The 23,084-nt window shown below is 44.9% G+C and overlaps 1 pseudogene; it reads right to left on the reverse strand.

Moving 5' to 3' along the window:
* Positions 1-8,103: 8,103 nt before the first annotated feature.
* On the reverse strand, positions 8,104-9,866 carry LOC119281403 (annotated as a pseudogene).
* Positions 9,867-23,084: the final 13,218 nt, after the last annotated feature.

The raw sequence follows: 23,084 nt of genomic DNA on the forward strand, positions 1-23,084 counted from the left end.
GGGGTTGGCACACGTTTTCGTCTTGACTCTCTAGTAGAAACTTTGGGGCACTCTTTGAAGTTCTTTGTGTTGGTTGAATAGATGAATCTGAGATTGTGTGATGCATATCATATAATCATGCCCACGGATACTTGAGGTGACATTTGAGTATCTAGGTGACATTAGGGTTTTGGTTGAATTGTGTCTTAAGGTGTTATTCTAGTACGAACTCTATGATAGATCGAACGGAAAGAATAGCTTCATGTTATTTTACTACGAACTCTTGAATAGATTGATCAGAAAGGATAACTTTGAGGTGGTTTCGTACCCTACAATAATATATTCATTTGTTCTCTGCTATTAGTGACTTTGGAGTGACTCTTTGTTGCATGTTGAGGGATAGTTATATGATCTAGTTATGTTATTATTGTTGAGAGAACTTGCACTAGTGAAAGTATGAACCTTAGGCCTTGTTTCCTAGCATTGCAATACCATTTGTGCTCACTTTTATCATTAGTTACCTTGCTGTTTTTATATTTTCAGATTACAAAAACCTATATCTACCATCCATATTGAACTTGTATCACCATCTCTTCGCTGAACTAGTGCACCTATACAATTTGCCATTGTATTGGGTGTGTTGGGGACACAAGAGACTCTTTGTTATTTGGTTGCAGGGTTGATTGAGAGAGACCATCTTCATCCTATGCCTCCCACGGATTGATAAACCTTAGGTCATCAACTTGAGGGAAATTTGCTACTGTCCTACAAACCTTTGCACTTGGCGGCCCGACAACGTCTACAAGAAGAAGGTTGCGTAGTAGACGTCAAGCTCTTTTCTAGCGCCGTTGCCGGGGAGGTTAGTGCTTGAAGGTTTATCTTTAGATCTTGCAATCGAATCTTTTAGTTTCTTGTTTTCTCACCGGTTTAGTTTATAAAATAAAACTACAAAAAAATGGAATTAAGGTTGCCTCATATGCTTCATCTTTTTAATGTCTTTCGTGAAAATGATGGGAAGGAAAATTGTGCTCAAGTACTAGAAGAAGAATTACATAGAATGCTTGGCATAAAATATGTGAATGATGAGCATGATTGCAATGTTGTTAGTATGAATTCTTTGAATACCCATGATGCTAATGATATGCAAAGCCACAAGCTTGGGGATGCTATGTTTGATGAATATGATATTTTTTATCCCCAAGTTTGGATGAGCTAATTTATTATGATGAAAGCATGCCTCCTATTTATGATGATTATTGTGATGACACGTATGCTATAAAGAATAATGATAACCATGAAACTTGTCATCTTGATTTTAATTTTCAATTGAATTATGCTTCACATGATAGTTATTTTGTTGAGTTTGCTCCCACTACTACTGATGAGAATAAATTTGCTTATGTGGAGAGTAGTAAAATTTCTATGCAAGTAGATCATGAAAAGAATGCTTTATGTGCTGGTTATATTGTTGAATTCATTCATGATGCTACTGAAAATTATTACAAGGGAGGAATATATGCTTGTAGGAGTTGCAATGATATCAAGTTTCCTCTTTATGTGCTTAATGTTTTGAAGTTATGCTTGTTTAGCCTTCCTATGCTAGTTGATTATTGTTCCCATAAGTTGTTTGGTCACAAAATCCCTATGCATAGGAAGTGGGTTAGACTTAAATGTGCTAGTCATATTCTTCATGATGCTCTCTTTATGTTTCAATTCTTGTCTTTTACGTGAGCATCATTGAAATCGCCATGCCTAGCTAAAAAGGCATTAAAGAAAAGGGCTTGTTGTAAGACAACCCAATATTTACCCCTATTGTTTTTGTTTGTTCACATGATTAAGCTATTGTATTAATCATGTTTTATAGCTTTTTTTCAATGAAGTGCCAAGTAAGACCTTTAGGATAGCTTATGGTGATAGTTGTGTTGATCCTGCTGAAAATCAGAAACTTTTGCGCCTAGTAAATTAGTTTTGATAATTCACATACCCTCCATTATTTTTGCTTTGTATTGGTACACAAATTTCTCAGGTTTCCTAATTTGGTTGGATTTTTGGAGTTACAGAAGTATTCGAGAGTTACAGATTACTACAGACTGTTCTGTTTTTGACAGATTCTATTTTCTATGTGTTGTTTGCTTATTTTGATGAATCTATGAGTAGTAATGGAGGGTATGCACCATAGAGAAGTTGGAATACAATATATATTACACCAATCTGGATGAGTCTTTCACAGAGCACATACCTTGACATGATTTTGAAGGAGTTCAAAATGGATCAGTCAAAGAAGGAGTTCTTGCCTGAGTTGTAAGGTCTGAAGTTGAGTAAGACTCAAAGCTCGACCATGGCAGAAGAAAGAAAAATGATGAAGGTCGTCCCCTATGCCCCAGTCATAGGCTCGATACGGTATGCCATGTTGTATATCGCAGCTGATGTGTGCCTTGCCACATGTATGGCAAGGGTGTACAAGAGTGATCTAGGAGTGGATCACTGGACAATGGTCAAAATTATCCTTAGAGGAATAAGGAAATATTTCTTGGTTATGGAGGTGATAAAGAGTTCGACGTAAAGGGTTAGGTTGATGCAAGCTTTAACACCAATCCGGATGAGTCTCAGTAGCAAACCGGTACGTATAGTGGAGCAGCCATTTGGAATAGCTCCAAGTGGAGCGTGGTAGTATAATCTACAATATAACATAGAGATTTGCGAGTACAAGCGGATCTGAATGTTGCAGACTCGTTGACTAAAACCTCTCTCACAAGCATAACATGGTCAAACCCCATAACTCATTGGGTGTTAATCACATGGTGATGTGAACTAGATTATTGACTCTAGTGCAAGTGGGAGACTATTGGAAATATACCCTAGAGGCAATAATAAATTAGTTATTATCATATTTCCTTGTTCATGATAATCGTCTATTATCCATGCTATAATTGTATTGATTGGAAACTCAAATACATGTGTGGATACATAGACAACAACATGTCCCTAGTGAGCCTGTACCGGACTAGCTCATTGATAAAAGATGGCTATGGTTTCCTAGTCATAGACATGAGTTGTCATTGATAACGGGATCACATCATTAGGAGAATGAGGTGATGGACAAGACCCAAACTATGAACGTAGCATATGATCATGTCAAGTTTATTGCTATTGTTTTCTGCATGTCAAGTGTTTGTTCCTATTACCATGAGATCATGCAACTCACTGACACCATAGGAATACCTTGTGTGTACCAAACGTTGCAACGTAACCGGGTGACTATAAAGGTGCTCTACAGGTATCACCGAGGGTGTCTTTTGGGCTGGCATGGATCAAGACTGGGATTTGTCACTTCGTATGACGAAGAGGTATCTCAGGGCCCACTCGGTAGTACAATATCTCAATGAGCTTGCAAGAAAAGTGACTAATGAGTTAGCCACGTGATCTTGTATTATGGAACGAGTAAAGAGACTTGCCGGTAATGAGATTGAACTAGGTATGGAGATACCGACAATCGAATCTCGGCCAAGTAACATACAGATAGACAAAGGGAACTACATACGGGATTAGCTGAATCCTTGACGTCGAGGTTCGACCGATAAGATCTTCGTAGAATATTTGGGAACCAATATGGGCATCCAGGTTCCGCTATTGGTTATTGACCGTAGAGGTGTCTCGGTCATGTCTGCATAGTTCTCGAACCCGCAGGGTCTACACACTTAACGTTTGGTGACGATATAAGTATAGTTGAGTCATTATGGTGGTTACCGAAGGTTGTTTGGAGTCCCGGATGAGATCCCGGACGTGACGAGTAACTCCAGAATGGTCCGTAGGTGAAGATCGATATATTGGACGGAGGGTATTGGAGTCCGGAAATGTTCCAGTGGTACCGGGTGATGACCAGCATGACCGAAAGGGGTTTCTGGGGGCCCCGACAAGTGTTGGAGGGGCTCATGGGCCAAGGGGAGGGGGCAAACCAGTCCACTAAGGGGTTGTGCACCTCCCCTCAACCTTTCTCACATAACCAAAAGGGGTGGGGCGCCCCCCTAGGGCAGCCATCCCCTTTGCCTTGGGGGCCAAGGCTCCCGGGGGTGGGAGGCGCCCAAAACCCATCTAGGGTTTCCCCCTATGGCTGCCGCCTCCCTAGATGGGATCTAGGGCGCCCCCTCCTCCTCCTTTCCCCATATAGATAGAGAGGTAGAGAAAGGGCAGCCGCATCCTTGAGTACATCTCCACACCACGGCGCTGCCCTTCCTCTCCGTAGTGCTTAGCGAAGCTCTGCTGAGATTCCACCACCACCACCGGCACCACGCCATCATGCTACCGGAGGACTCGAGCTACTACTTCACCACTGCTTGCTGGATCTAGGAGGAGAGGGCTTCATCAAGCCGTACGTGTGTTGAACGCGGAGGTGTCGTTCGCTCGCCACTTGGATCGGAGTTCGCGAGACGGATCATGATTGGATCGCGAAGGCCTTCGACTAAATCAACTGCATTTCTTAACACTTCCTCTTAGCAATCTACAAGGGTATGTAGATGCAATCTCTCCTCCGTAGAAGTCCTTCTCCTAGATTGATCTTGGTGAGCGTAGGAATTTTTTTTGTTTCCCATGCAACATTCTCCAACACCTCCAACAATCACTCTAGTCGTCGGTATTGCTACCGGTTATAAATAGCCACCCCTTTCAAACAATTTGCGATTGGCTGCTCTGAATGAATTGTGACAAGGGACTGTGTAAGCAAGCCATCCTCCCTAAGAGATTGTGAGAATCCTAATTGAGGGAAAAAAATCCAAAGCCAAAAATCGCTGAGTGGTTGAACATCACCATAGAACAACAATGAAGCACAACTTAACCATTTACTCTTGAGTATTTTGCATCCTCTAGACAGTTAGATGTCTGTGAAGAGCATCCACAATGTGGACTACCGAAGAAAAAGTATGTGAAGGCCCAGGGGCACCTCAAGATCTACCTCGAGTTTTTCTGCATGTTTTAAGTGAACTTAGCTCAAGGATAATATGGTGAGGAATTTCGTGTCCTCCGAGTTTCGGTTTAGCCCCTCAACCAGCCGTAGAGTTGTGCCACCAACTTGAACTGCGTGAACACATCACAATATCTTCGTCAAGCATACGGGTTCTATTTTGCACACTCTTTAGTACTGAAATATGCGCGTGTTTCAACAAATTATCGAATTTCCCATTCACCCTTCCTCTAGTCGATATTTGATCCTACAAGCACATAGAACAAAGAGGTAGAGGGAGATGGGATCCCCTCACCTCAAACCTCTAGAAGGCACAAACGGCTCTGAAGGTAAACCCATTCAATTTGACATTGATACCTTATGAAGTGACACATCACATAACCATTTTAATCCACCTTTCTGAAAACCCCATACGGCTACATACACTATGTAGGTGGCCTCATTCGACTCTATTGTACACCTTCATCGTATCTAGTTTGAGAGCACACCATTTCTTTTTTGTAGTTCCGACACTGGATAGGGTATAAAAACTCGTAGGCAATAAAGAGACTATGGGTAATTAGGTGACCTGGAACAAAGTCACTCTACTCTTTTGAGATAAGAATGGGGTGAACCTTCTTCAGCCTGTTTGCCAACACCTTCAATGCTATTTTGTAGAGGGCTTTATAAATGTCGATTAATCAAAACTGTTTTGCCCCTAGGATTTTTGGAATCAAAACTAGGATTTGTTGTTTAGATCTGCCAGCTAGCTCATCCTTTTAAAAAGTCCCTTACTACACCACATACATCCTTCCCTAACTCCTCCCAATGCTTATGATAAAGTAACGCCGCACGACTATCGTGCCCCAAAAGCCAAAATCTTTGTGGATCCTTTTTGTAATAACTCTATACTAATCTCCTCGTCGGTGATCTCTGCATCTAATACAATCGCCATTTTGTTAGAGACAAAAGCATGAATATTATTTTGGTTTTGGAGGTCACATGAATGACCATAAGTGAAAGGTTGTTCGACTTAATGTGACACACAACTTTCAAGTTTACCAGTTATTCGATGGAGCCATATCAAGGATGGCTTTGTGCAAGCAAAAATCTTTTGTCTTTTTTTCTTTAGAATCAAATCTTTTGTCAATACCTGTTCAGTTTGCATGCCTAGAATGGGCCCAATAGGCCTTACTTGTATTGAGCATGCCTAGTAGGCTTAATAACGTATACTTGAAGGAATTTCCTATTCGCCGCTCACTGCGGCAAATTGTCTACGATTCACACAAACGCACTGATGCAAGCGATGAGAGATGAGCCAACTTCTGGCATCTACACAGTGCGAGCCCTGGACCATTCTTTATGTTCTTTTCTTTTCTTGCTTTCCATTTCATTTTAATGTTATTTTTCGCTTTTTCTTTTTCATCTTTTCTGCTTCTTTTCTATTTTCATCTGTTCACATTCAAAAAAAATGTGATTACATTAGAATGACCGCACTTTAAAAAAATCACAAATTTGAAAAATGTTCGTGTTATTTTTTCAATTTCAAAAATTGTTCGTTTTAAAAAAATGTTCACTGATTCAAAAAATGTTCGGGGTTTTCAAAAATATTCGTGTTGTGAAATTATTTGGAATTTCGAAAAATGTTCACATAATAAGTAAAATCCTATTTTAAAAGAATGTTCAAGAATTTCATAAAATGTCCAGGTATTCAATTTTTTTAAAAAAATTATGTGTAATAAAATATTTTCTTTTTGCTAGAAAAATGTTCAGGCTTCTGCTCCACCCACACTACAGTAATATTCTTTTTCAGGGGAAAAGTAATCTTTTTGTTTTGAGACAACCCAACACTACAATAATCGGGCTATATGTAATCTGAGTGCTAGTACGCACTCCAATTAGCCTACTGCCACCGGGCTGCTCTGTACGAACTGCTGGTATTGGCGAAATCACTGGTTACGGCGACAAGGCACGCTGCGTGTGCGCCACTTGTCGCAATCCAGGTGTTTTTTCTTCTTTCATAGATCTGTTTATTCAAAATGTTTGTTTCCTTAAGTCATGCGCCCGAATCTCGAACCGTTTTCGCTGTTGGATTCCTTGCGTCGAGATCTTCAAAACTAGATCTCATGTTGATAGGTTTTGACAAACTTTTTTCGTGAAAAAAATCGGACGAAAAAAACGAACCGGGAGCATGGATTTTTTCCCTTTCCGAAAGAGGCACGCCCGTGCTTCTGACGAAATCACAACCGTGCCTCTCGCGGAAGCAAAACCATGACTCTCACGAAAGAAAAAAAGAAGAGAAAAAACATGTTTTTTTCTGTTTCCGAGGAGGCATGGCCGTGACTCTCGCGAAAGTATAACCGTGCCTCTCGCGGAAGCAAAACAATGACTCTCGTGAAAGAAAAAAAACAGAAAACACGTTTTTTTTTTCGTTTTCGAGGAGGCACGGCCGTGACACTCGCGAAATCACAATCATGCCTCTCGCGGAAGCAAAAGCGTGACTCTCGGAAAAGAAAGAAAAAACAGAAAATGTGTTTTTTTTGGTTTCCGGGAGGCACGGCCGTGACTCGCGAAAGCATAACCGTGCCTCTCGCGGAAGCAAAACCGTGACTTTTGCGTAAGAAAAAAAAACAGAAAACGCATTTTTTTTCGTTTCCGAGAGGCACGGCCCTGACTCTCGTGAAAACACAACCGTACCTCTCGCGGAAGCAAAACCGTGACTCTCGCGAAAGAAAAAAAAAGCAGGAAAAACGTTTTTTTCGTTTCCGAGAGGCACAGACGTGATTCTCGTGAAGCAAAACCGTGCATTTCGCGGAAGCAAAACCGTGCATTTCGCGGAAGCAAAACCGTGACTCTTGCGAAAGGAAAAAACGCGTTTTTTTGCGCAAAAAAATTATTTTTTCGGAAATATTTTTAGTTAAAAAGTTAGGGAAGACCGGTGGAAAGCCAAAACGTCGAAAACCCCGAAAAAACCTGTTTAAAAAGCCAAAACGCGTGTGAAAAAAATAAAAAAAACAAAATTCGAAGGAAGCGTCTAGAGCACGACACATGACGAATGATTGGCAGCGTGCCAAGTGGCGTTGATTTGCGAGGCTCCCGAAGGAGGGCTCGTTAATCAGTTGACGCAACGCCCGACGTGTAGCAGGTCATACTTGAGCTATCTTAAAAAAAAAAACGAAAGCGTGTTGCCCTAACAGAAGTGTGTGGCGAAGGAGTAGGTGAGAGTGAGACCGTGAGACCTAGCTAGGAGACGAGCTCACCGGCGAGAATCCTATGAACCACCCTAAGGGCCACTTCTTTTTAGCGATTCTCCCAGAATCGTCCTCTTCTCCAGCTTCTCCCAGAATCACCACTCTATATATTTTTTACAATCCTAAATAATTAAACCTTAACTAAATAGGATTATAAAAAATATATGAAGTGACGATTCTAAAAAAAGCTAGAGAGGGGGGCGATTCTGAAAGAATCGCCCAAAAGAACTGGCCCTAAACCTTGCTACAATTCGTATGTGATCCAATCTGAGACCGAGTTAGAATCGCTATCGCTGACAAAAAGCCCTCACGGCTCCTACTCAACGGACTTGGAGCAGCTGATCCGGACCTGCCCGGCCGACCCTTTGAGCGGCGCAAGCGCGGACAGCTTAACCATGGCGTGCGCGAAGTCCTCGCGGAAAGCCTCCTCGCCGCGATGACCGGACGCGTACGCGCGCACCCACCGCACGGTGCTCCCCGCCGTGAGCTGCTGGTCCGAGCGCAGGATGCCCCGGCCCGCGAGAAGCTTCGCGTAGTAGTGCGCGCCGAACCCCACTTCCCGGCCCTGCCGGTAGTACCCCATCTCCATCGGCGCCGCGCCATCTCCGCTGCACACGGCTCGCATCTCGCCGACCATGTCCGCGTCCAGGGAGTCGTCCGGCTCGCCGGTCCCGGCGAAGTTGTAGATCCTGTCCCTGAAGAATCTTCACTGCACCTTCCCGATGCTATGTGCTCCTACAAGCGGGTCGAGCCGAGAAGAATCAATCAATTAACACATAAATTTGCAGGGAGCTCCAATGGACAGACAAACGGACGGACCTAAGAGCGCGACGGTCTCGCGCTCGGTGAAGCCGCGGCGGGCGAACGCGCTGAGCGTCATGGCGTACGTGGCGTTCGGGGCTGGGATGTTCACGTCGTCGTAGAAGCTCCCGGCGCTGTCTCGGCGGCCGGTGAGCACTGGGTAGGTCGGCCCGCCCACCAGTACGAGGCTGTCCCGCGCGGCAAGCGCCAAGATGTCGGCGCAGGAGACGGTCCCCGGGCACTGCTTCTCCAACCTCGCCTTAATTTTGTCGACGGCGCCGAAGCCTCGCAGCGAGCGGTTCGGGGCGGCGTCTCTCTCCGACTTGCCGCCGCCGATCCGGTCCAGGAGCACCGAGGCGTCGCAGCCCTGCATGCGCGCGTCCGGGGACAAAAAGAAAACAGAGCACAGCGTCTTGGCGTGTGCGTACGTGAGCGCGCGCGTGCAGGCAGAAGAGATATCTTGATCTGCGGGACACGGAGTTCAGTTTGTACGTACGTGGACGAAGCAGTCGTGAAAGAACAGGCGCACGAGCGCGGCGGCGACGTTGGGGTCGGCCGCGAAGAGCTCCCGCACGGTGGACGCGATGACCGCCTCGGCGTTGGGGCATGTCCCGTCGTAGAACCCGAATGCCAGTTCGTCCGGCGTCGCCTGCGGGGAGGAGAAGGAGAAGGACGACGAGCCGTCGCCGTCGCCGTCGCCACCGTCGTCCTCCTCCTCCTCGTCGACCAGAAGCGCGTAGGCGGAGGGTCCGGCGTCTGTGCGGAGCTTGTCTGTGCACAGGACCAGCGAGACGGCGAGCAAGCAGATGGCTCCCCACACTGGATGTCGTAACATCGCTCCCCCTGTTCTACATTCGATTTTTGAGTTGGAGGTGTTGGAAGTTAAGGCGTCAAGGCGAGGAATTTTAAAACGGCGCGGGAAAATATTTTTTGCTTTGTGGGCCTTGGGGTGTTAGGTTCAGGGGAAGAATGATATACCAACCTGCTTTCGGATCCCTTTGATTGACTGTGTTGAATTTCCGAGGCTGTGGCTTGTCCTGTTGTTTGTACCAAAATCTGATTCAGAGTGTTGATTCTTGGTAGCACCAAAGAATCATGGTTTTTCACTTGCGGTGAGGTTTCGTCAGAATTCACTAAAATTTCAGTTATTTTATTTAGCATTCAAAAAAGCTTTTGGGTTCGAAAATATATTGGCCACAACTGTAATCAAATAAATTAGTGACAGTATTTACATTTTGGTGAACGGACCAAAAGTTTTACTTGAAATTCAACCAGATCTTCATGCATTTTACCAAAAAAAATAATCAGATATTTGTGCAGCCATAGGATCCTGAACTCATGTCCGCTATTATTCGAAGAAAAAACATGTCCGCTATTTGCTGATGCTTAGCTCAAGTGCGTAAAGAATATTTCACCGTTTGGCAAGTTGCAAGACGGAGAAATATCTTCGCACCATTTTACGGTCATATGCCTGCCGACTGGACAGTGGCAAGGTGATGAAATAAATCAGTGACTCCGCAGCAAAAAAAAAAAAATCAATGACGCCACCGGTTCTCGTGTGAAGGATCGGTTTTTTAGTGTTTCTTGCACTGCGACAATTGCAAATCATATAAACTTAGCTACCACTTACATGGCGCAGTTGAACTAACCACCGATGCCCCGTTTTTGCATTGTAAAAGCGTAAAGAAAGGGAACCGGAGCAAGGCAAGAAATGTGATCGTCTTCGGAGTGTGGTTCCGGGACCCGTACGAAACGCACTGGTTTCGTTGCATGCGCCCCATTTGCAGAGGTACCGAAGTCGGAACAAATGCGTGTCGCAGCACAAATTCCACCGTGGATAAGATACGCTTGCGCGGATCGCTTCGATGGGCCTGCGGGTGTTTTGGTCCGAGGTGCCACCGCCACCGCCACGTCGAGTTCGGATATTGAGCGGCGGCTGCAGGTAGGCTCCGGATATGCACGCTCGCGCCGCGAATCCGGCTTGGCTTTCTGGTGGAACTTTGTTTAGCATGGAGGCCGAGACGCGGACGCCGAAGGACGGCATACGGACGCAGAGTGGTCGATCCAACGGCGAATCTTATCCAGAGAGGTCGTATCTGCGTGATGCAGATAAGCACGAATCTTTGTGCGGCCGTGATCTTTTACATCGATGAGACGAGACGAAGATGCGCGCATAGATGCTGTGCCTGTCGCCGTAATGCTGACAGAACTATTCAGCTTCAAGTAGTAGCACTTCCTTTCTGGCACATGCTATCGTGCAACATGAAGGAGGAATTTTATAGTAACAGTCTGCGTGTGTACTGTCTTAAAAAAAACGGAAATGTTAACACCCACACGTGTGGGCGTTAGCCACCTCAACCACACGCATTCATCACCGTCCAGCATCATATGCACGAATCTTGGTATGATCTGGACGATTTTCTATGCCACGTAGGATAAGGCGCGTGTGTGGTGCGTGACTTAGTTCGCCCACACGCCGGTTGCCCCTCCGCGGTCAGCGCTTGCCCCTCCGCGGTTAGCGGTTGCCATCCGGGGGTGTGCGGTGGAACTGCTCTGCGTCCGCACGTCACGCGCCGATCGTAGTTGACGTCAAACGCGTCGTGCACTTCGCCCCCCTCCCCCTCACGGTTCCATTCACCCCTCCCCATAATTACTCGATCAACCCACTTCACATTTCAGTCGATTGGAGGAGAAGACGAGGGGAGAAGGCGATGGCGGAGGCGGAAGAGTCGACGGCATTCGCGGCCGTCGGTGGTGCTCGCTGGACCGGAGCGGCTTCACCGGAGCAACTACAGATTGAAGGTAATGCTCCCTCCAACTCTCAACATCCCTGCCTGCATTTTCTTCTCTGCCCTTCGTGTTCGATGCTTCGCTCGAGATTCATATAGATTCAGGCGGGTTCGCGATGTGCCGGCGTTCCTGCCGGCGGCGGAGTCCTGTGCTTGCCGTTTTCCGTCGCACTGGGCAGTTCGTCGCCGTCGCGGTGGCGGTCATGCCGTTGTGATTCGTCCTGCCCGGAGCCACATACTGGTTGTGCCTTGGGATTGGGCTGTCGTTTTTTCTGTCTGATAGTTACGCATTGCTTCGAATTGTTGTTTGCGATCAGTTCGGAGAGAATTTTGGCGATGAATTTCAAGTCATGATAGTTGTCATTGAACCCTAGATCTAGGTAGTTGTTTTCAAAGTGCAGTTTGAAGGCAAACATGGTAGTTTGAGTATCTGTCATGACTGTGTGGCAACTAATTTACTGATTGACTGTGATAGTTGACACAAACATGCTTTCCATGTGGCAACTAATTTCCTAATTGACTGTGATAGTTGCCGCAAACATGCTTTCCATGTGGCAACTAATTTTTCTGATTGACTGTGATAGTTGCCACACTGTATGCACGGCAAAGTGTAGTAAATAGATAGTCATTGCATTTTCAGTAACCATTTGCTCTTGATGGCAACTAATATCCACATCAACTGTGTCAGTTGCCACATATATGTTTTCCATGTATCAACTATTAATGTGAACACACTGTGACTGTTGCCATGTTGTATTCAGGACAATATGGCAAATTGGTTGTACTACATACCCAAATTTTTGTGCTTTGCCACGCTGATTAGTGGCAAATGGCAGAATAATGTGGCATGGCAAAGTATAGTAACTAGGCATTCATGTCAGTTTTTAGCAACTATGTGTACTAGATGGCAACTAATTTGCACATCAACTGTGTCAGATGCCGTATATATGCTTTCCATGTGGCAAGTTTTTTGTCTGAACACAACATGTCTGTTGCCATGTTATAGGCAGGATAATATGGCAATTTCTTTGTACGGCAGACCCAGTTTCATGTTTTTGCCATGATGACCTGTGATATCTGAACATTTTTTGTCCGTACTAAATGGCAACTCATTTTTGATATGAGGTCGGTGTGTGCGTTGCAATTTCAGGTTGTTCAGTACATGTTTTCATCGCTTTTTTGAATTCTGTGTTGCATTTTTAACATGGCAATTTCAACCTAGCACATGTTTGCCATTGAACACATGGCAAGTCATTTTTGTATGAGAAGATGGTGTGAGCTGGCACATCTTATGTTTGTGCAGTGGGAGATTTGTGGCTTTCTTTCGTAATATATTGTGCTAACATGGCAAGTTCAACATTTTGTTTTTAAGTGCATTACGATCTATACATTTTTTCAAATGAAACCAACGTGCTTAATTGCCACATTTATGTTTTCGACAATCATAGGGGGGATGCGTGTGTGTTCATGTCATATTTGCATTTACTAGGTGTCATTTTCAATCGAGCCCATGCGGCAAGTACATTCTGTTAGGTGGCAACTGCTTACTCCTCTACATTTCATTTCCACCCTGACAATTTGGTCTGTTCTTACCTTCAGCAGAATGGCTCGTGGGGATCATCAAAACGATGATGATGATTTCATGGATCCACCACAGCATAATCGGGCAACTGGACGGAGAAAATATGGCGACGAGGTAACTGTCCACACACCCTCCTCCTCCTACACATGTTATTGGTTGCCACCTCAATCTTGCAGTCGTCTGTTATGAACTACAACTTCATGTCAGTGAAAACATGGCAACAAATGATCATTTGTCTGTTTTTGCAAAAGAAGAAACGTACTCGTAACAGGGCCTCTCAGGAACGACTGACTTCATTGACTGACAGATTTACCGACGATCAGAAGGGAGCTGCTGCTGAGATGGGTATGCAGGCTCTGATGGATGTCCGGTGCACGAATCTAGTCAACCATATATGCGACTGGCTTGGTGAGATCTACGACCCTGCCTCGAGGGAATTTGTGATTCCGGGACGTGCAAGACTGCCGTTGGATGAGGAATCCATGTTCTGCACTCTGGGTGTGCCACGTGGAGAGATCAAAGTCCCGTATGAGGTCAATAATAAGACCGAGAAAGCGTTGTTCCCCCGTTTGTTTCCTGGGTTGGAATCCATGCCGAACACGACTTTCCTCGCAGATTCGCTGCAGGCCATGACAACCCATGGCGAGGTCTTTAAGATGAAACTACTCATGTACCTCATCTCTGCTGTTTTCGCGCCGACCACTTCTCTTCGGCCAAGCAACAAATGCTTCCCCATCCTGGTGAATGCTCTATCTTTACTCCATTATTTTCCTTCAATCTCTTAGCTCTGATGTCATGTGCAAGCTAGTCACTGGCAGTTTTTTGATGTTTTTTCCATTTGATTTCTGATGGGGCAACTTGTTGTCCTGAAAATTGTGTGGTGTAGGCGAAACTAAAAGATGTGAAGAACATGAATTGGTGTAAGTTCATTGCCGACTTCCTGCATGATGCGCTCTCAAGCAAGATGTACCAGAAGGGTTGTTGACTACATTTAATGGTATTTTTTTTACCAGTCCTTTCTGTCAACACTCCTTTTTAACACCTTTTTTCATGCATGGCAACTGCCAACATGACAAATATGGCAACTGCCATTATATTATGATGGCAACTGCCATCATGAATACATGGCAACTGCCATCATGACAATATGGCAACTGCCATCGTACTATGATGGCAACTGCCATCATGAATACATGGCAACTGCCATCATACTATGATGGTAACTAGCACATACATATGGCAACTAGCACATGACAGATGGCAACTTCTTGTTCTCTCTTTTTCGTGCACTTCAACTTGCTAATTGTATGAGCATACATTAGCCCATTTTTTCGCAAAATACCATGATGGCAACTGATATTTCTTTCTTTTTGTAATTGTTGTACAACAGCTCATGTACGTCGTCTGTCTGGAACTGTCCACTGTGGACTTCACTGGGACAGGAGGCCCGCCGCCTACGCACAAGTTTGCTGTTTCTGCGTGGACTTACGACGATGTCAAGGCTATGCTTGTAGCAGACAGGGTAACTGATACCAAATATGGAAAATTGCAGGTTAGTTCTGGTTTCTTTCTCTACACGACATTCTTACATTTTTTTGTGGCATAACATCTGAAAAAATCATCATGTGGCAACCACCTGTGGTTAACAAGAGATGACTACCTTTGTTAGCCATGGCTGTCTGCGCATGAAATCCATGTCTCACTCCACATGGCAACTCTGTCATCCGTACTAAAACTTAGATTCTCGTCTTTTTTTTTTGCAATACAAGAAACTGTTTGTCAGTGTTAATCATTCTCTATCTTACATCCTAGCTACTTTTTGGTTATTTCCAGCTGATGGCCAAGCATGCTATAGACTACAACGTGTTTGGGGGGCCTCAAAACTTTGGAAAGTGGATGGACGTGCACTCAGCTCCGTCTTGCCCTACTGAGGTAATCAAAGATATATACCTATGGCTGCCTTGGATTATTTTTGATCTCGTGCAAGTGAATGTAATATGGTTGGTTATTGCTGCTTCTTTGTTTCGTGCACAGGCTAGGGCACCTGTTGAGCATATAATTGGGCAGTTTGCATCCGGAATGACCGGCTTGCCCGGGAAGTTGGTTGAGGGTTGGACGTCCCTTAACGGCTCTGACAGCGATGCGGTCGCGAGGCAGTTCACTACATTTGTCCCAGAAGGTCACATCGGCCAACTGGTTGCCGTGGCCTGTATGACTACAACAGTTCCCAAGAGCTTGCTGACACACAAGATGAACTAGATGGAGACGCTGCTCTCAACAAGGAGGATGAAGATGACATGGAGAACGTGCAACACGACAGCGATGATGATAAACATGTTGAAGTTCGTGCAGGTGGTAAGAAGGGCAAGGATGAACCAGATGTCCCCCCACCGGACAAAGTCAAAGAACATACGGCTGCGAGAGGCGAGCAGTTGTTGCCCTCAAAGAGGGGAAGGGCTCTAGAGGATGATGGGCAGGGTTCCCTTGGCAAGAGGTCTAGGACCGATCACGTAGCTGCTAGGAGGAGGTTCGACTTTTTATTTTAGTGTATTCTGTTGTCTACATTTTTTGAAACAGACTGACCCCTTTTTGCATTTGTTTTTGCTAAGCGCGGCAATGAGATTGTTGTATGACAATTGCCACCTTTTTTGCCTCCATATTATATGTGCAGTGAGCTGACAACTGGTGGACGAGTAGTTACGAATAAACAGGCACCAACGCCTACCCGTGCTTCTGCTCAGTTGAACAAAGGTGCCCCCATTGCTGGTGAGACCCATTCCACCAGGTCATCTCCTCGTACGACGACGTCCAACACCGGGGATCCTGTCGTGTTGCCAGACTTGAGAAAGCCAGTCAAGAAGTACGTTTTCCATGTTCTCTTATTGTCATATTGCTATATTTTTATTTTTTCAATGCATCTGTTCAGCTTGCCACATGGGCTTCTGTCATTAGTCCTACACGGCAACTGTTGTTTTTAAAATGATCTCATTCCTTTTTAACTGCATGGCAGCTCCTGCTTGTTTTTGCATGGCAACTGCTATCTAGGCCAAATGCCAACTCTTTTTGTAATTGCATGGCAACTTCCATCTTTGCATTGGCTTGTGTGCTCACCACATATCTAGTTTTCAAATTGCATTCCTGGCAGATCAGACATTTTTATCAATTTTCAAGTTGGCTAGCATGGCAACTCTTGCTGGAGTTGCATGGCAACTGTTAACTATACCACCTGACAACTCTTACTCCACCTGCATGGCAACTACCAGCTTTTCCACATACTTTTCATTTTTTCTTACATTTCTACCATGGCAAATATTTTTTGTTTGCTTCTTAATACCTTTTTCATGTGCTTTCTTTTTTGCAGGGTGAAGAAGACTACTACACGCGCGGCCAAGCATATCATTAGGGACCCACTCAAACGTCTTCATTCAAAGTTGTTAATATGTGGCAACTCAGATGTTCACGAGGCGCTAGTTGACAAAACTGCTGCTGCACCACCAACTGTTCCCACAAACTCTGATGCAAGTGGCCGACCATCTCCCTCGGTTGCAGATGTGCAGGCTAGAACAACAGGCATCCGTACATCGGGGAGTGACGAGTCGGTATCTGCCAGGACAGCTGAAATATTGTCCACTCTTCTGGGAATGAAGGATGCTGCTGTGAGCCATGCCATCCCATCAGCAAGCGTTGAAGTGGATGCTCCCGAGACCAACCTAAGCAAGGAAGATTCCCGCTCATTTGACACTGATTCCAAGCGCGTGCGTGGTTGCACTCCTGTGTCCATGACAGAAGTGGCTGAGGTGGCAGTTCATAACGATATGCCATCTACAGGTGAGAGTCTTGGCACAACAGCTCCAGCTCCTGGCGGTGCAGATATTTCTAAGGCCACTGTTTTGCGTGCTGGTCTTCCACCTAGGCGTTGTAGCCCCCGCAAGCAATCAACATTCATATCCAACGCACCAGCTGCAGCTAGGAGCAGCAGAGATGAGTCTGGTTATGTCCCTGCGTCCACACTGTTCCCGCCACCTGCCAAAAGCAATTTTATTGAGAAACCGGAAGACCGGAGTACAACTGATGCAGGTGTGAAGCCGGGCACGAGTGATGAAGGTGAACGTCCTGAGCAGACTGCGCCTTTACCCGCGGTGGAAATCCCCAGCTTAAATCTGCGCACTTCCAAGCTCCCAGTAAATGTTGGTGTCCCCTACAGCCCAAACAAGAAGATTGTCAAGATAGCTACGACTGATACCGCTGACAACACGTCCCGCCCTACAAATAAGCCCGATGATTCTGCAGCGGCTGATTCAGATATGTTTGTTGATCTTTCACTGTTGGATTCTGCCCCGCAAGTTGTTCGCGGTCCGGCCAGTAGGCATGAGAGGCACCCAATGGCCTTCACCCCACCGAGCTTTAGCCTTGGTGTTAGTCAAGATCAACCAGTGGTTCAAGATCCTATGCCAGTTGCCTTTGCTTTTCCGGGAGGCATGCCCGCAATGATGGCGCAGCCAATGGTCAAGGGCAGGAAGGCTGTCAAGTTCGCAGAGCCGATCGTCCAAGGTACATTTCTTCTGCGTTTATCTTTTTCTTGTATACACCTATGCAGTATGACTTTTATCCCAAGCAATTTTGTGAATTTCTTCTCGAGGGGGGTGAATCCTCTGTGCGCGGTCAGAAATTTCACCAGGCCGAACTTCTTTATGAGTTTGTGGTTGTGCTTGTCATAATATTCAGTGACCACCCACTATGCTCCATCTACGTTTAGCTTACACTGGACAGGGCATTCTGTCTTGAGAATGATTCCTCTCTTTCATTCCGGAACGACAGGCGCAACACCTTTCCCCTTCTTGTTCCTTCGTGCCTTGTGGCACCTCATCTCACCTCTGTTGTACTCGTTTGTTTTCTTAATCTTCCTATGGTATTCGGTGTTGACCGCAAACCCATGGAACTTTGCATTTGTCTGGTAGAATTCCTTTGCTTCTGCGAACGATTCAAATCTCTGCCCAACGTACGGTGGTTGAGGTACCATTATATCTGATTGCCCACCATCTACATCCCCTTGTGCTTCGTCATCATTTTCATCATTCACTTTAGTATTAGCGGCAGTTTGATCTACTTGAGTGTTGCCAGTGCTTGTGTTCAAAGGGGTGCTTGTCGGCAATGCTGGAATGATTGCCATTTCCGACTCTGACTCGGCATTGTTTGCAGCATGATTTTTGGCTGGCTGGTGGAACACGTCTTCCGTGCGCTCAGAGCTCCCCGCAGTAGATGTCCCCGCGCCGCTGTTCACTGTAGTTGTAGGCCCTGTAATAGAAAAAACAGGTACAATCATAAGATTTTTTCTTGAATGACATGTTTATCATAATGGAGCACATCAACTTCAAGTGATTTGGCATGACATCATTCAAACAGCAAGCCGTTAGTCTGCAGGTGGACATGCATGGCAACTATAGTTGTCCAGTCATGGCAGCTACAGTCCATCAAACATGGCAACTACTGTTGCCAATGCATGGCAACCAACTCATTTCAGTAAGAAAACTTGGATTCTATATGCATGGAGCTGCAGTGCTACATACATGGCAAATACTGCTGCCAATACATGGCAAACCAGTGTGTTCTAGCATCAAAACTTTTTATATTCTAGGCTTGAGCTCACTATGCAAATGCGATCAACCATTAGTGCTGCACACATGCTTTTAGCAACTCGCAAATCCCGAAGACAAAATATCACTCATTGCACACAACCACTTTGTTAGCGTTTTCTGTTTGATTTTTTCCATCATCACTGCTACAAATCTTCTTTTCCTCACATGCTATTCCCGCAAAAAACAAATGCATTGCACTTTTTGTTGTTCATTTTTTCATTACCTTGATGTGCTGCATGTGCCCATCTTGTGTGGTCTGTAACTCCAAATTGACGTGCTTTATCTGCAATCTGTGAAGCTTGCCATGAGACGTTCGTCGGGGTAGAAGCACTGTAATAACCTGTAAGCATGGTAGTAGTTGGTTAATGCATGGAAACTACAAGTTGTTCAGTCATGGCAACTACGGTTGTTCAGTCATGTCAACTGCAGTTGTCCAGGGATGGCAACTGCGGTTGTTCAGTCATGGCAACTGCAGTTGTCCTGGCATGGCAACTGCATTTGACCTGGTATGGCAACTGCAGTTGTCTAGGGATGGCAACTGCAGTTGTCCAACTATGCTCGTTCCGCTAATTCACCGTTCATAGCTTCACTTTTTATGGACTCACCTATGTATGACGTCGATGGCAGGTACATGGTTGCCGCCTGATGCCACGTGCTGCATGAAGGTTCTGCATTTTTTCTGACACAACTCGTGAGTATTTTGCCATCCTTTTGCAATTCTATTTTTCATGTCCACACCATTATGTCTCTTTTTCATATGTGTTACCTTGATTTGCCACATTAGCTAGTTGAAGCCGGCTGCCCGTACATTTGTCTGTGTTAGCGCCCTGCGACTGAACTTGCCATGGCGCCCCCCTGAGTGTGTTTTGGTCATAAGAACCTGCTAAAAATGACAGTGTAGGACATAAGTAGGATGTCATCTTCATAGTTGCGAACATGGCAAATGTTCTTTTCTTTTGTTATCATGCATCATACCAATGTCTGCGTACCGTTCTAGTAGTGGCAGCAACGGCCCTGCAGAAATGAGTTGATTGTTTTCTGCTGCATCCCAAGGGGGCGTTTCTGGCCTTTGAGAACCCCAAGGATCAGCACCATCTCCGTGATTCATTCTTTCCTCTTCTCGTTTCTGCCAATGTATTCTTCTGCTGCTTGCACGTAGAAGATAAGACATCAGTGTTATCACATTTTCATGCGTAGGCAACCAACATATCATGGCAAGTAGGACAAGCACATCCACTCTCTTTTTCTAAAATCTGGGTGCTAGCTATCCGTTTGATTCGATGACATCAGCCACTACAATAGGATGGCAAGCAACAGGTTAACATGGTGGCAGTTAACGACAACGATAGGTGGCAACTGACGTTAGACACCAGTGGCAATTAATTTTCGCACCCCCTCTTTATTCCAAATTTCTCATTTCTCTCCCTTTTTTATGGATTCCTACGCATCCATTCATTTACCAACTATTTGCATCAAGCGACTGAGAACTTAAGCTTATCTCTAGCGTAGTACATGGCAGATCTAGTGTATTCTGCTTGGCAACTGCGAAAGACACACAAAACCATGTAGTGTTTTACCCCTATAGCATCGATCCAGTCGCCACCTTCGTCGATAAATTTGCATTTTTCTACGTAGAATAAGGATGAGAAGCAGTAGGGGGATCAGGAGATTCACCTGCTTTTAGCTGGTCGTCTTTGGAGGGCGGGGTTGGAGTGGGGGCGGGGGTGTTGGGGGAGGGTTGGGGTGTGGTTTGTGGTTGGAAGGCCCGACGGATCTGCTCTGGTTGCCATGGCAAACAGAGAAGTCCGGCGATGGAGGTAGGCGTTCGAGAGGTTGGAGACGATGGCGGCAGTCGGGATTGGGGATCGATCGGAGGCCGGGACGGCTGGGTCATGCGGGCTGCGGGGTCCTCTGGTCCAGACGTGCGGGCGGGGTTGCCACACACCGGACGTGCGGGCGGGTTCCTGTCCATGCCACACAAGGCATGTGGCACAACAACCCGATACACCACACGTGTGGCAGTTATCGGGACCCAAAAGAAAAGAATCACGACGCTGTTGTTCTTTTTTTTAAACAGAAACACATGTAATAATTTAATAATACACATAGCTATTATAAGCATGTTGATTTGGATGTAAGATACAAGAAAATACAAAATAACTTCAGTGGCTAATAATTACAGTGAAATCTTCCGGAACATCTTCTTCATGGTACCAACCTCTGCTAGAGGACGATGGGGTCGACTCAGACCTCCTTGCGGTGGAGGGCGGAAAGGAACTCATAGAGCGGATCGGCCTCCGGCCGAAAAGCCCCCCTTCCCCACTACTAGGGAAAACCTTATACACAGAGGTACAACAGTAGCGCTGCCTAGGACAATGCGTGGTGCTACTGAGTAGTAGCACATGTCAAAAAGGCGCTACAGATATGGTTGTAGCAGTAGCGTGTCTACATACAAAAGCATTACTACTATAATTTCCAAACTGTTGCCGGTAGGCTAGGAATAGTAGTAGCGATTCTGCAAAAAACATGCTACCGCTAAGGGCCTTGTAGCAGCGCGTTTCCTTCATAGAGAGCTACTACTAAAAAAGAAAATAAAATGGAAAAAATAGAAAAGTAAATGAAAATGAAAGAAGTAAAGGAGAAATGAAAAAAATATATAAAGATAAACAAAAGAAAAAGAAAAATAAAGGAGAAAGAAATAGCAGTAGCGCTTGTCGCCACAAAGCGCCATACTTACTCTCGCAGTAGCGCGTTTTACAAGCCCGCGCAGTAGTTACGTTCCTTAGATAAAAAGAAAAGAAAAACGAAAATAAATAACTACTTCCTATAGCCGTAGTGCGTTTTTCATAGAAAGTGCTATAGCTAACTTAGTTATAGCGCTTTTTGCCAGCCAGCGCAACTGCTATTTTGACTTAACCCCGCGCGGGCTCCAAATTTTGCTAAGTCCTTTCCCCCTCGATCTCCCCCTCTCCCCCAACTCCTTTGTCGCCGCCATCGATCGAGCACGCCCTCGGCCTCATCGCTGCCGCCCAAGGCCTCCCTCGACCTCACCGCCGCCACCCGAGGCCGCCCTCGACCTCGCCACCGTCGCCCGAGCCCGAGCCTGCCCTCACTGTCGACCGTAAGGCTCTCCCTCTCCTCTCCCCTGCCCTCCTCTCTCTGTCTCTCTCTTTGCTGTCATGATGTTCATATGAATCCTATGTGTTCATATGAACCCTAGATTTGTTTAGGGCAGTAGGCATTTTCTTAGCATTTAGGAAAAAAGATTAGCAATTTTTTTAGAAATTAGCTAGGGCAAATTTTGATGAAAATGCCTAAACAGTAATTCCATTTAGCTTTAAATTAACATAGGGTATATAAATTATAGTAGCATTTAGCTTTAAATTAATAGAGGCTATAAACAAAAAACAGTAGCATTTAGCAATGAAAAATTATTTGGACTATGGACCTGAATCTGGTCCAAATTTCATTCAAATCAAAATTGAATTATTTGGATTATGGACCTGAATATTTTTGAAGAAATTGGGTGTAGGTACTAAGGTCTTGCTGTGGAAATTTTGCTGAGATCAGAAGGGTTAGAGAAAATGGAATTCCTTTGCAATTTCTAATAAGGTCAAGTATTGTTGGAATATTTGCTCTAAAACAATTTAGATGAAAACAAAATAATGTGTGTGTGAGAGAGAGGAATAGCTAGAAACAGAATTTGGGTTCTATCCTAGGCAGAGAAGTGTTTAGTGAGGTCATTTTGCAAAGGTTTTGGGTTTTTGAAAAGACCACCATTTTTCAGAAAAATAATTTAGCCAAGTTTTATTTTAAAGATGATCCCTTCCTAGACTTTTAGCTTTAGACAAAAAACAAAATTATTTAGCTATAAATAAAAAACAGTAGTTATGGCATTTAGCTATAAACAGAAAACAGAATTGTTTTTCTTTTCAAAAACTTGGTTAAAGTAATTTTTGCCATGTAAACGAAAAACAATATTGATGTTATATGATATATTTCATTGATTTTCATTTCCATATTCCATTATTGTTGATTAAATCTTTTCACTGAAGTGGTCATGTTATATGCAAATTCCTCAATAGTGTTTGCTCATGTTATATGCAACAT

Source organism: Triticum dicoccoides, chromosome 3B (assembly GCF_002162155.2).
Source record: "Triticum dicoccoides isolate Atlit2015 ecotype Zavitan chromosome 3B, WEW_v2.0, whole genome shotgun sequence".
NCBI classification, from domain to species: Eukaryota; Viridiplantae; Streptophyta; class Magnoliopsida; order Poales; family Poaceae; genus Triticum; species Triticum dicoccoides.